The sequence below is a fragment of the Diachasma alloeum genome, unplaced genomic scaffold (genome assembly GCF_001412515.2).
Source record: "Diachasma alloeum isolate Michigan unplaced genomic scaffold, Dall2.0 Dall_scaffold_00287, whole genome shotgun sequence".
Taxonomy (NCBI): Eukaryota; Metazoa; Arthropoda; class Insecta; order Hymenoptera; family Braconidae; genus Diachasma; species Diachasma alloeum.
The window spans coordinates 24,062-36,217 of NW_021680426.1; the positions used below are offsets into that span (position 1 = coordinate 24,062).

Genomic DNA, 12,156 nt, shown 5'->3' on the forward strand with positions numbered 1-12,156 from the left:
GGGGGGGGGGGGGGTAAAACCCCACATTTTTCAATTTTTTTACTTAAAAAAAATGTTGATTATAAAGGTGGCAACCTGACTAAATTTTTTGGCAAAAAATGTTTAGGGGCACCCCCTCAACCCCCCAAAAAAGATTCGACCATTGAGAGTGGGGCAAAGGGGTAAGGGGGGGGGGGTAAAACCCCATATTTTTCGATTTTTCCAGTAAAATAATATTTTGATTATAAGGGTGGCAACCTGACTAAATTTTCTGACAAAAACATATTCAGGGGCACTAGGATGGCTCAAACGTTGAAAAAATCGAATTTCGATTCTTTTTATTCTGAATATGGTAACGAAAATAATGATGAAATCATAGGAATTTTTTCAAATTTTAAAAATTATTTTTGTACTGGCGCATAGCAGTTCAAGTTGTTATGCTCCAAGGACTCTACGAGTCCTACGGAGCGTCCATTATTCGCCTAGATTTGATAGAATGATCAATGAACTATTTGACAATCGTTTGGGAAGGAAAAAAAAATTATAATAAATTCAATGCCGGGTAAAATGCGAAAGAAACTTGATAAATTTTCGTCTAAGGACAGGTGTCCGGCTTATCCGGTGCTTGNGGCTTATCCGGTGCTTCCACAACGGTCGTATAAACAGACATTGAACCCAGGCAAAAAAATTGTACCTGAGGTACTGACCCTTTTAAGAAAGGGACCGACCTTTCAACCCGCGCGTCTGCTGACTGTACATGATTTTATTTCTTACATAAAAATGTTATAGTTACAAATTTTTTTATTTCAAAATTTACATGGTTGAATCGATCAATTTACAGCAATTTCAACAAAATTTGAATAGAAGAAATAGCTTAATTCTAAATAGTACCATGCCATTAATATAATTTTCATGTATCGTTGATATTTAATCCTATTAATATTAGTTTCCGATGGTTTTTTTTGCTTCCGAATGGAAGTATTGTAATGGTGCTGTTTTCACATTTTCTAATTTTGATTGGAAATGATGTAGAATGGTCTGAAACGTAAAAATACGAAGTTTGGCGACCATGTCTGTCGGTGTCAATGTCCATTGCCACCTTTGCGGTGGTCGATTTTTGGAAAATTGAAAATTTGGAAAAGATCTGAAATTTTGTCAAATTATAGACCTTAACGAGGATTAACTCTATGCAAAAGTTCAGTCCGATTGATCAAATAGTTTTTGAGAAAAAGCTATTCGTTTTTAAATCGGTTTTTCGCTAATATCTTCGAAGCTAGTCAACCGATTTCAATTTTTTTTTCAAAATATTCGTTTCGATGCCTTCTATCGGAATCAATCAAAACATCTACATATACCCGTTCATACCAAGTTTTTGAGATATTTCCGTTTTTCTGTTTTTTCATCAAAATCCTTGTAATTACTCTAGCTTGTACAAAAATTGAGATATCAACTTAAAATTCGGACAGAATCTTCCTCTCGTGATAGTAATCCTTCCTATTGAAAATGAGCTCAATCGCATGAGTAGTTTCCGAGATATTTGACTTTCTCTGAAAACCTTTCATGTGCAATATCTTAAAAACTACGCAACCGATTTCAATTTTTTTTTCAAAATATTTGCTTCAATGCCTTCTATTAAAATCAATCAAAACATATACGGCCGTTCTTACAAAGTTTTCGAGATATTTCCGTTTTTCTGTTTTTTCATAAAAATCCTTGTAATCACTCTAGCTTGTGCAAAAATTGAGATATCAACTTAAAATTTGGACAAAATCTTCCTCTCATGATAACAATCCTTCCTATTGAAAATAAGCTCAATCGCATGGGTAGCTTCCGAGATATTCGACTTTCTCTGGAAACCTTTTATGTGCAATAGCTTAAAAACTATGCAGCCGATTTCAATTTTTTGTTCTCAAAATATTTGTTTCGATGCCTTCTATCCGAATCAATCAAAACATATATACCCGTTCATACAAAGTTTTCGAGATATTTCCGTTTGTCTGTTTTTTCATCAGGAGGCAGTTATTTCTACTGACATTGTTGATATCTAATCTGAGCGGGTTTGGTGTTTCCATTTTTTTCTTTCTTCAATAGTATTATTACAGATCCATTCGGAAGCTTAGTACCAATGGGATTGGTAGAAATGAAAAAAAGAAAAAGAGTTATAACACATAAAGTAACGGTCAGATGGCTTCGGCCAAAAAAGCTCGAACCCCTGCTTGTTTTAAATAGCATTCTATTGGAATGCAACTAGAGGCATCAAATTTAAAGGTATTCGTTCATTATCCGAAAAGAATACTTTCAATTCAACTTCAGTTCTTCTCTTTATAGTGAAAAATTCATAAAATTACATATAACAACAAAAATGCAATAGAAATTGTAAAGCACTTGTAATAGATAGATAATATTTCCTACCTAATGAATCATTATGGGAATTTAATACGTTAAACATCGTTCAGAAGCTCTTTTGATGAACTTTTCAATGAGTATCGAATATGTATAGTTAATTGAGAAGAGAACCTCGGAGAAAAATTTCAGTAGCGAAGTGGTCAATCGGCCCAAGTCCACTTGGATTCCTGTTGAGTTTTCATACAATAATCTCGCAATCTATTGGATATATTGAAGTTTTTATAATAACCTTTTTTGTAGAGCGGAGCAAGGTCTTGTGATGTCCAAGAATTAATCATTTAATTCTTTACTTGATTAAATCTTTTGGCGTATTTTATTTAAGTTTAAGCCACGTGAAATTTACCATAAGTATAAATATATTACAAATAAAATGAAAAATGAAAATGAACGTAAAAGTGCAGAGCAAAGCACTTCGACCATCGACCTCAGAACACCTGCATGACGGACGTCACGAAATTTGCCTGGCAACACTCAAAAGTGCTGAAAAGACAGATCGACTCCACGATCCTAACAACTCCAAAAATTCACATATTATATTTAGTCTAGAAACACCCATGGAGTTGTAGTTATCTCGGTGGAGTCTTTAACGTGGAATCGATCTGTCTCTTCGATCCTCTCAGTAATAATTCGCATGAGAGTCGATATTACGCGTAGTGACTGATTGAATAATAGTAAACTGGTGATCGGATTGAAGTGTATAGGGATCTGAAGTCCTTTAATCGAAATTAGCGTTAGCTCTTGCATTTTAAGAAATAAATTATAATTACGCGAGTGTGGACATTCTCAAAATTAAAAACTTTAAACAAAAACAATTGAATTAAACTTCTCATAAAGTCGAGTGGGTGAACGTGACTTGATAATAAGTAACCATAATAGTGTAAATTACTGGTGGAGAAAACATTGTTAAGTTACCGAAGGATCTACAACGAACAATAATTTGGATTACTACGAAATTTAAATAATTATCAGAGACAATTGTGAGTAAACATATAAATCAGACCAAAAGTAATTTTCAATCAAACTCCAATCAATTGTGACTCAATTTTCAATCTATTCTCAAACAAAGTCAAAATATAAATAGAAACTCTCCAGGAGAAAATTCAGATTCATAAATAATTTCACATAAACTTTAACAATTGTATAAAGTCGGATTGACAAGGAATAGAAATAAATGTTTCTTTTGAGCATAACCATAACCCGGAATCTTTAGTTCAATTTCTTCTCATTCTAGAATCCCTGGAATTCCCTCTAATCAATTGTCAGTCAAACCGCAGTCAATTCTCAATCATTTATTAATCAAGTTTCACTCAAATAGATTTCAGTCAATTATCAGTCAAACTTCAATCAATTCTCAATCATTTTTCAATCAATTTACAATCAGATTTCAATCAGATCTCAATCAACTATCAATCTATTGTCAGCCAACAACTTGGAATCAATTAGAAAACAAGGGAAGAGTTATAAACGAAACTTAGCGTCGTCCAAATAAAATAAAATAACAGTAAAATATCCAATTAAATTTCCCATCCGGAACTTTAATTATTAATCATTTTACCTACAGAATTCTAGCCCCGTGTTACCGGAATTCACCCTAATTCATAAAGTTGTCCGACGTTGATAACGTCTCCGGACATAACAGTCTAAAAGAAAGATGTCTACGAAAATTACGTGATTGTTCAACAACTTGAAGTATACTGAAATCGACATAAACCGAGATTGCTCAGGTCAATATGAATTTTTCATTACACTGTGTTTTTCAGATAGTTCTTTAATGAAAACTGTAATTCCTCCCTGGTGCAGCCAGATGTCAATGCCCGCAATTTTCTGACCACGAGCATTGCATCTTGTTTAGAGTTTTCATCTTTCGTGAGCAAATCATTGTATTCGCTCATGAGAGATATTTTTATTTCTCGTCGAATTTTCAAATGACAATTATGAATGTCGTTTATTAATCTACTTTTTCATTGAGAAACTTATGTAAAAAAATTAATCGAAACGTCGAAAGACAAGCCAACGTATTGTGAATAAGTGTGGGGATATCCAAAAGTGCCAGGAAAAAAATGGTTAGTGAAAAAAGTAATTCTAGTGAAAGTAGTCAAAGCTTACACACCATCTGCATAGTTCGATCCCGGTGGCGACGATGGAATGGAGGAAGGAGAAATTGAACCTGACAATCTAGAGAGAGCAAACGACGATGGTGATTATCCGGAGAACCGGGGACCATTTTTGAGAGGCGGGGGTGGCATTGATGGAGATCACATTCCAGGTAGAAGGGGTGGGTTGCCATTTTGGGAGGATGCAGTTTTCATAGCTGACGAGGATGATGATGAGGATTCTGATGACGAAGATGAGGGTATGCCTATTCCTCGGGACGATTTGATGGTGACTGAAGGTAGACAAGTAGGTACAGAGCGCTACATCTGCCAGGGCTACAATTATCACCGTGATCGTCGTCATCGCGGTCTATTAAGATGCGGCCATCGAGGATTGAATTGTCGGGCAATATTGCGGATTGATCGCAGCGGTGATATACGTTTATACCATACGCACAACCACATATCTACCCCAAATCTCGTTAAAGAAGTCCACATGAGAAGGGAAATTACACGGTTGGCTCGTACAACCATTGACAGTGCGGACCTGATTTATCGACAAGCAGCAAGAATGTAAGTGTAGAAAAACTACACTTATTAATGATTAATATACGAACATTCCTGTATCTTCCTGTAATCAGCCGCGATTCTTTCCATGTCCGTCGAATTGTGCAGAAGTGGAAAAAATTGATTATTTTTTCTCAGATAGCTAACAGAGCAATTTCACTCTAAATCTCATTAAGGCTCTTGTGAGTTTTTAAAGCCACGGGCTATCTCAGTGAAATTTCTTATCCATTAGATATCTATTATAAATATTATTAGTGCATAAAAATTGATTATTTGATGTTTTACGCGTCTGGAGGGAAATTAAACAACGAATAATGAATTTTTCTGCACTAATTTTCCGTTCTGATATATTTTGAATGGATATCTGAAGTATGAGCAATCTCCTTTCAATAGCCCGTCACTTTCAAAACTCACAGCAGCCTCCCCTTGAAAATCATATGCACTTACGTAGGGAGATAAACACCGGAGAAAAATGGGGCTAAAACACAGGTTACAGGAATGTTTCTGAAAATTTCTGTGTACACTGACAAGTTTCACTTATATTCTCTGTACTTTCGTGGTTAGTTATCCAAATGTAGCGCGATATTTGGTATCAGAAGGAGCATCTGCCGCGATAGTAGCGCGAGAGCGAACCAGAACTCGACCTCCGATCCCACCTGCGATGCTTGACATGCAGGAGCCTTTAAGGAATTTCCGCTTTACGCAAGACACGTATCGTGGCCAAGTGCATATACCAAACCAACGCGATGGTGATGCAATAGCGCAGATTTTCATTGAAGAAACCATGCTTCAGCGATTAAATACTGCTCGCTATCTCCATTTTGATGGAACATTTAAGGTAACTTCAACTGATTCCACGTAAATTATTATTATGATCATGTTCTTCGTGGATTAAAAAAAAATGAGAAGTGAACAATTCCAGGTGATCTTTTTCTCCACGCGTTTCTCAACTGCTGGTGATTCATATACGTGCAGCAAATTCGGTAAGTACAAGATATAGACACACGACATTATTTGGATGCTATCTATAGCTGGAGAATTCCAGTACGTCCAGGCGAGCTAATTTCACCATGTACGTAGAGATGTTACGATACAAGATGACAAGAGAGACGTCTCGTCATTTCTACTGAAATTCATTCTCTCGTTTCGTATCGTCTCGTTCCACCTCGTCACTCGCGACATTTTGACATGGGTCAAATATTATTCCGACAGGCAAAGTAAAGTCGCCGTGCACCTCAGAATTTCTACTAGAGAAAAGAAAAAAAATAGTCCTGGTTTTGTAAGGTAGCATACCACTGATGCGCTCGCGTTTGCCTGTCGCGGACGGATTTTTGGACGGTTGTATGGAAAAATTGGTGTGCAGATTTTTTTTTTCGGTATAGCACCGATGGGGCGTACAAAAATACAATTGGTGGATTCGGCGGGGTATGCTGTATGCATTAATCGCCGAAAGGTTAATGGCATATTTTTTTTGTTTTTGATTTAGTCTCTCCAGATTAATTTGGGAACATGGATAATTTAAAAATTGAAATCGAAACGAAAAAAAATCAAACTTCAAAAATTGAAATCTGGAGTACTCTGTTGTTAAAATACACAGTCCGACAAAATTTTGACTCTTTTTGCTCTAGAGATGAAACCGGTGTCATTAGATTTTTTCGCCCTGATTCCGAATTTGAAAGAAATTTTAAAGTTCCCAAAATCACCTAAAATGGTTATTTTGAATATTCAATAAAAAAATAAGGAATCCAAAGTTTGAAATGAAATAAAATCTAAAAACACAGCAGAATTCGAAGCTTTCTGATGAGGGAGTTTTTCGTAATCGGCGTCCGACTCGATTCTCAATAAATTTCGGAATTTTAATGAGAAAAACTGATTCAATCCCCATGAAAGCATGAGTCTGAAGTTGCACCACCACGTGTATTCCAATCACCAAACGTGAAGTGTTATTTCATTTTCAGTGAAAAAACGAGAATATACTGTGAAATGGTCGATATTTTCCCTCATGGGAGGTCCATTCTTGCTGTCATGTTTGTATTTATTCACGTTTATTCAATCCAATTCGGCGAAATCCCATTTTATAAGATAACCTTTTGAGTTTGGCGGGTGGGATTACACATGGTGGTGCAACTTCATGACTTCTTATGGGGATTAAATCAGGTTTTTCTCATCGAAATTCCGAAATTTATTAAGGACCAAATCAACCGCCGATTACGGAAAACAGCGTCTCATTAGAAAGCTTTGAATTCTGCTGTGTTTGTAGATTTTATTTCATTTCAAACGATGCATTCCTAATTTTTTTTATTGAATATTCAAAATAATCATTTTAGGTGATTTTGGGAATTTTAAGATTTTTTTCCTCCAAAATGATCGCATCTTTGGGAATTTTACAAGCAGATCCGGATTCAGGGCGAAAAAATCTATCTAATGACACTTGTTTCATCTCTAGGGCAAAAAAAGTCAAAATTTTGTCGGACTGTGTATATATAACTTCACGTTGATCTGCGAATTAGAATCTTGAACGTAGATACAAGACATTCTTTTATTGTGCGTTACTATAGTGACATTTGAAGAGTAAAATCAATGAGACAGTGAAGAAGAAAGAACCACAAAGTTGAAAAATCGTGAAATTTCGTCTTAGGTAGAACACAGAAGTACCTGAAAATGGTTAAATGTGAGTATTTTGTGTTCGTCAACGTTCACTGAATATATTGCCATCAAGTTCTGATATAATAAAACATAATAAGTCGAATATCTTAATAATGAATGACTTTTTACCTACATGGAGAAAAAAAGTTGCGGAAAAATTACGTTCTTTTCGTTAATTGTGAGGCATGATATCGCTATGGGAAATTTTACGTTTGGTAACGTAATTTTTCCGAGAGTTACAACATGCCTCATGTCCACACCAAACGGTGTTAAAAATGCTCAGAAACTACATTTTTCACCAGTTTCTGACCATTTTCAACACTTTTTGGTGTGGACCCAGCACCGTTTTTTTACTGTGCAGATACCATCTATACTGTTGGAAAAAAAATGAAATTTCATGGACAATTGACTACTAATTTTCAAGACAGTGACACTCAATGCGATTTAGGGGGAAAAAATCATGAAATTTCTGGTTTCACTGAACATTCAGAATTTTGAGCAGCATAAAGACGAGAATTCCTTAATCCATTCGAATTTCTAATGGAATATATTTTCAGTGAAATCTGAAATTTCATGATTTTTTTCCTCCTGAATCACATTCAGTATCACTGTCTTGAAAATTCAGGAATATATTCACCTGAAATTTACAGTTTTTATTGATTTTTCCACGTAATTCTGAATTTTCAATGTCGAAATCACTTGAAATTTCGGTGGAAATAAAATGTGATAAAAATTTCCGGAAAATGTACTGGAAATTTCAGAGACATTTTTTTAACAGTGTAGAAAAAAAATTATACTTGCAGTACCCTGTACTGTACTGTACTGTATATAAAGCGAATGGACTGGTCATAGGCAACCACGAGATATTGGCGTCGCTGTGGACTCTCTACAGCACCGAAAACAGCTTTACATATCACCTGGTCTTTAACGCATCTCGACCCTGAACATTGGGACGCAGCATTAGCAATAATATTACGCCGTCTGGATCAGTTAACAGAGCAGTATCCCCGAACTCAAGAGTATGGCATTTACTTAAGACGCCAATGGAGACCTTTGGCACCGATCGTTTTCATCAGGAATGCCGTACGGACTAATAACTTGGCGGAGTCCTTCAACCGGTATATTATGAGTCGATTTGGTGGCGCTCACGTCAACATTTGGGCATTTTTCGGTAATTTATCAACTACTTCATTTCCTGTCATCGCCTAACTGAAGTTAATTTATGATGTAATATTCTGGGATTCAGTCCAAGGGGTGGAACGGTGCGTCAATTTAATGGCATATAGGCGAAACGATGAGTCAACTGGCATGGAAATGGCCATTGAGTCATTTTTTATATATATCACCCTGTAATTAACTTCCCGATTTATCGGGTAGTTATTGTAATCACCCCGAAAATAAGAAATCGAGTTCCCATCATATCTCCACGTTTCAAGGTCTCCACAACACTCCCCGATCATTTTCAAGATGAAGTATGTATGTGTGTGGGTGTGTGAAGGTGTCTGTCCCGGCCAAAAATTTTGTCAAACGATATCTCGCGAACGGATGATGCGATCGAGGTCTTCAATGGCGCAATCGAAGCGTCTCTATTCAACTTAGAACTGAAAAGATTTTTGGAAAGAGTCGGTCCAGTCGTTCTCCAGTTTTTCCAGGAAAACATGATTTTTTTTTTTCAATAAAGACAGAAAAATCTGGAAGTTGTTATTGCGACCCCCTCAACGGGTCACACCCACTGAAATCCATCACTACTAACGCACGCAACTATGGGAGCGAGCTTGCGAGCGACCAACAATTTTGTGTATACCTGCTGCACCCCTAGTTCAGTATTTATTTCGTTTCAATCTGGCTGGGAGGGAATTGGATATCCCGATATATTCTTCATTTTGTCACGTCACTACTGAATCAGCTTGAAATTTCTCACTCTTATGTATAACTTTCCTTAAAAAAAATTTTTCCATAATTTTTTCTCTCTCGTCTATTTGTCTTGGAGTAGTTTATAATTGCAAGTCCACAAATTCAAATTCAATTTCAATTATATCTCTCGTCTCATACCTTGCGTTCCATCGAATTCTCATCAATCATTTTCTTCATGGAAATCATATCGGCTTGATTGCTCTTGGAAAGTCACGGATTGGAGTAGTTGAATGACTTCTGCTGCTTCTCTTATAGAGAAAATGCGTGCTGAAATGAGTCATACGGCCCTGAGTTTGCAGAGAGTACTTGATGGACATCAGCCTCGTAATGTGAAGACAAGAGAATCAGAAATCTACAAGCGCTATTAGATCTTCCAGGGCGGTGAGATTGGTAAAAATTAGCTATCAAAGTAAACATTGATGATTTTTTGCCTGAATTCTCGATTGGATTTAGATGAATTCTTGAACTTGGCAACCGAACCTGCACGACGAAGGGAGTTAGACAATGTATTTTTGGCTGATGAATATAGCCATATTAACCCAGAAGATGTTCTTGCAGCACCAGAAAACTTGGTTCCTCTCAATGGTATATCGCTAAACGAAGAATATGAAAAAACCTCAATAATTACCTTATTTACCCAACCATAATACTTCAATCTCACCGCCATTGAACAGAACCAAATGAAATTCCCAACCCAAATGAAGAGCCACAATTTTATGGACCTGTTTTGCCGGATGAAAATGTACGTGAACGATCGCCTGCTGTAAGAGGTGTGAGGAATACTCGAGGTAGAGGTGCAAGAGGTCGCAGACAACAGCCCCATGGTGTACAACTGGGACGAGTGGGGTACTTCGAATTATAAATAAGATCAAATGTATATCAGGTAGACTTGGCTGTATGGCGCACTTGGTAGTAGCATGAGAGTCACAATCTCAAGCTCCCCGGTTCAAGCCCCAGCCGGTCCAAATTCCACACCAATTTTTCATCACCATTTTCCACACAATATTCATCAGAAAATTCTGTAAAATTTCCAACTCGGGCGATGGCCACGTTGGCAAGTTAACCCTTGCAACGAAAAAACCGGTGGAATTTGAAATTTGTATCAGATATTCATCATAAATATTCTATTTTCTAGAGAGCCAGCTCAAAATGCACTTGCACGCAGAGGGCGCGGAAGACCCAGAGGACGCGGTGCTCTTGATCCGAATCACATCATAGATCTCATCGACCTGGCCCTCGAGCAACCAGTCCCTGAAGCTCAATTGGATGCTCCTCCAGACCAGTCTAGAGTCCTTAGAAGACGCGGACTCCCCGCAAGACACCCACCCGCCCCACAGCCAAATCAGAACGATCATGAGCCAGCCCCTGCAAGAGATCCCCCCGAAGACCTGGAAGAGCCAGAAGACAAGCTGTTGTCGATCCCCCCATCAATATCAGAAACCCTGCACCAAAACCCAACGTCCCGAGGAATGAATACAATCTTCGTGCTCCAGGCCATCAACGTGAGGGTCTACAAAGACTCAGAGGACAGCCTGTTGTCGATCTCCCCATCAATATCCCAAATGCTGCACCAGAGCCAGATGTCCAAAGGAATGATTTGCGTAATATTCCCAGAAACTTCGCAGCTCCCGCACTACAACGCGAAGAAGTTCCAGTAGTTCTGCCGATGAATGCGAATCTGAATGAGCCAGCTGAGATGAGGCTGAAGCTGGCGGGAGCAGTTCAGCGGGAGATGGGTATAGTTTGTGGGGCGGACTGTAGGACCTCCACCATAGCCGTTCGCTCAACGCTACATCGGTAGCCACGAGTTTAAACCTCCTCCTAGACAAATTAAATGATAAACAAGCAGAGGTAGAAGCCTATTCTACCGAAGCTTTTTTACTGTCGCTTTNATACATTTGCTAAAAATATCAAATGTCGACGTTTCAGATCACCCTGAGTCATATCCAAGCAAAATTAGAGAATCGAAAAAAATTGCGATTACAAAGCTTCCATTCGGAAGCAAAAACAAACAATTTTTTTTTATTATTATTATTTCTTAATGTATGACGAGGGTGGGGAATCATTTCTTGAGGAGAAANGGTAGAAGCCTATTCTACCGAAGCTTTTTTACTGTCGCTTTTTGTGATACTACTTTCTCTCGTTTTTAATTTCTACCAATTCCATTGGTAGTATGCTTCAGAATGGATTCGTAGTTATTCCATTCCAAAATCCAATTCCACTTCTGTGATGGATCAAACCCAGAGTTGACTCAAATTTGGAAATTTGGAATGCCACAATTTGGAATGACTCAATTAGGCATCTGAGAAACTTCTATTCGAAAGAAGCAGTATCTCCNCCAACCCCATTCCGTTTGGAATATGTAGCTAGGGGGTTGGGGGACCCTCCCCAACAAAAATTACCGCGGTGCGCTACTTAGGGGATTTTTAATTAATTTTTAAAGATTCATTTTACGTAACTTCCGGTGAATGTGGTGGGGGTGCACGGACACGCATGCACCAACCGACTTCATTCCGCTTGGAATATGTTACTGAGGGGTTGGGGGACCCTC

The 12,156-nt window shown here is 37.7% G+C and overlaps 1 protein-coding gene across 1 annotated transcript in view; it reads left to right on the forward strand.

Moving 5' to 3' along the window:
* LOC107038715 (actin-histidine N-methyltransferase) overlaps nucleotides 1-12,156 on the forward strand; it is a 315,301-nt gene that overhangs the window by 6,040 nt on the left and 297,105 nt on the right. The gene's annotated exons all lie outside the window — the stretch shown is intronic.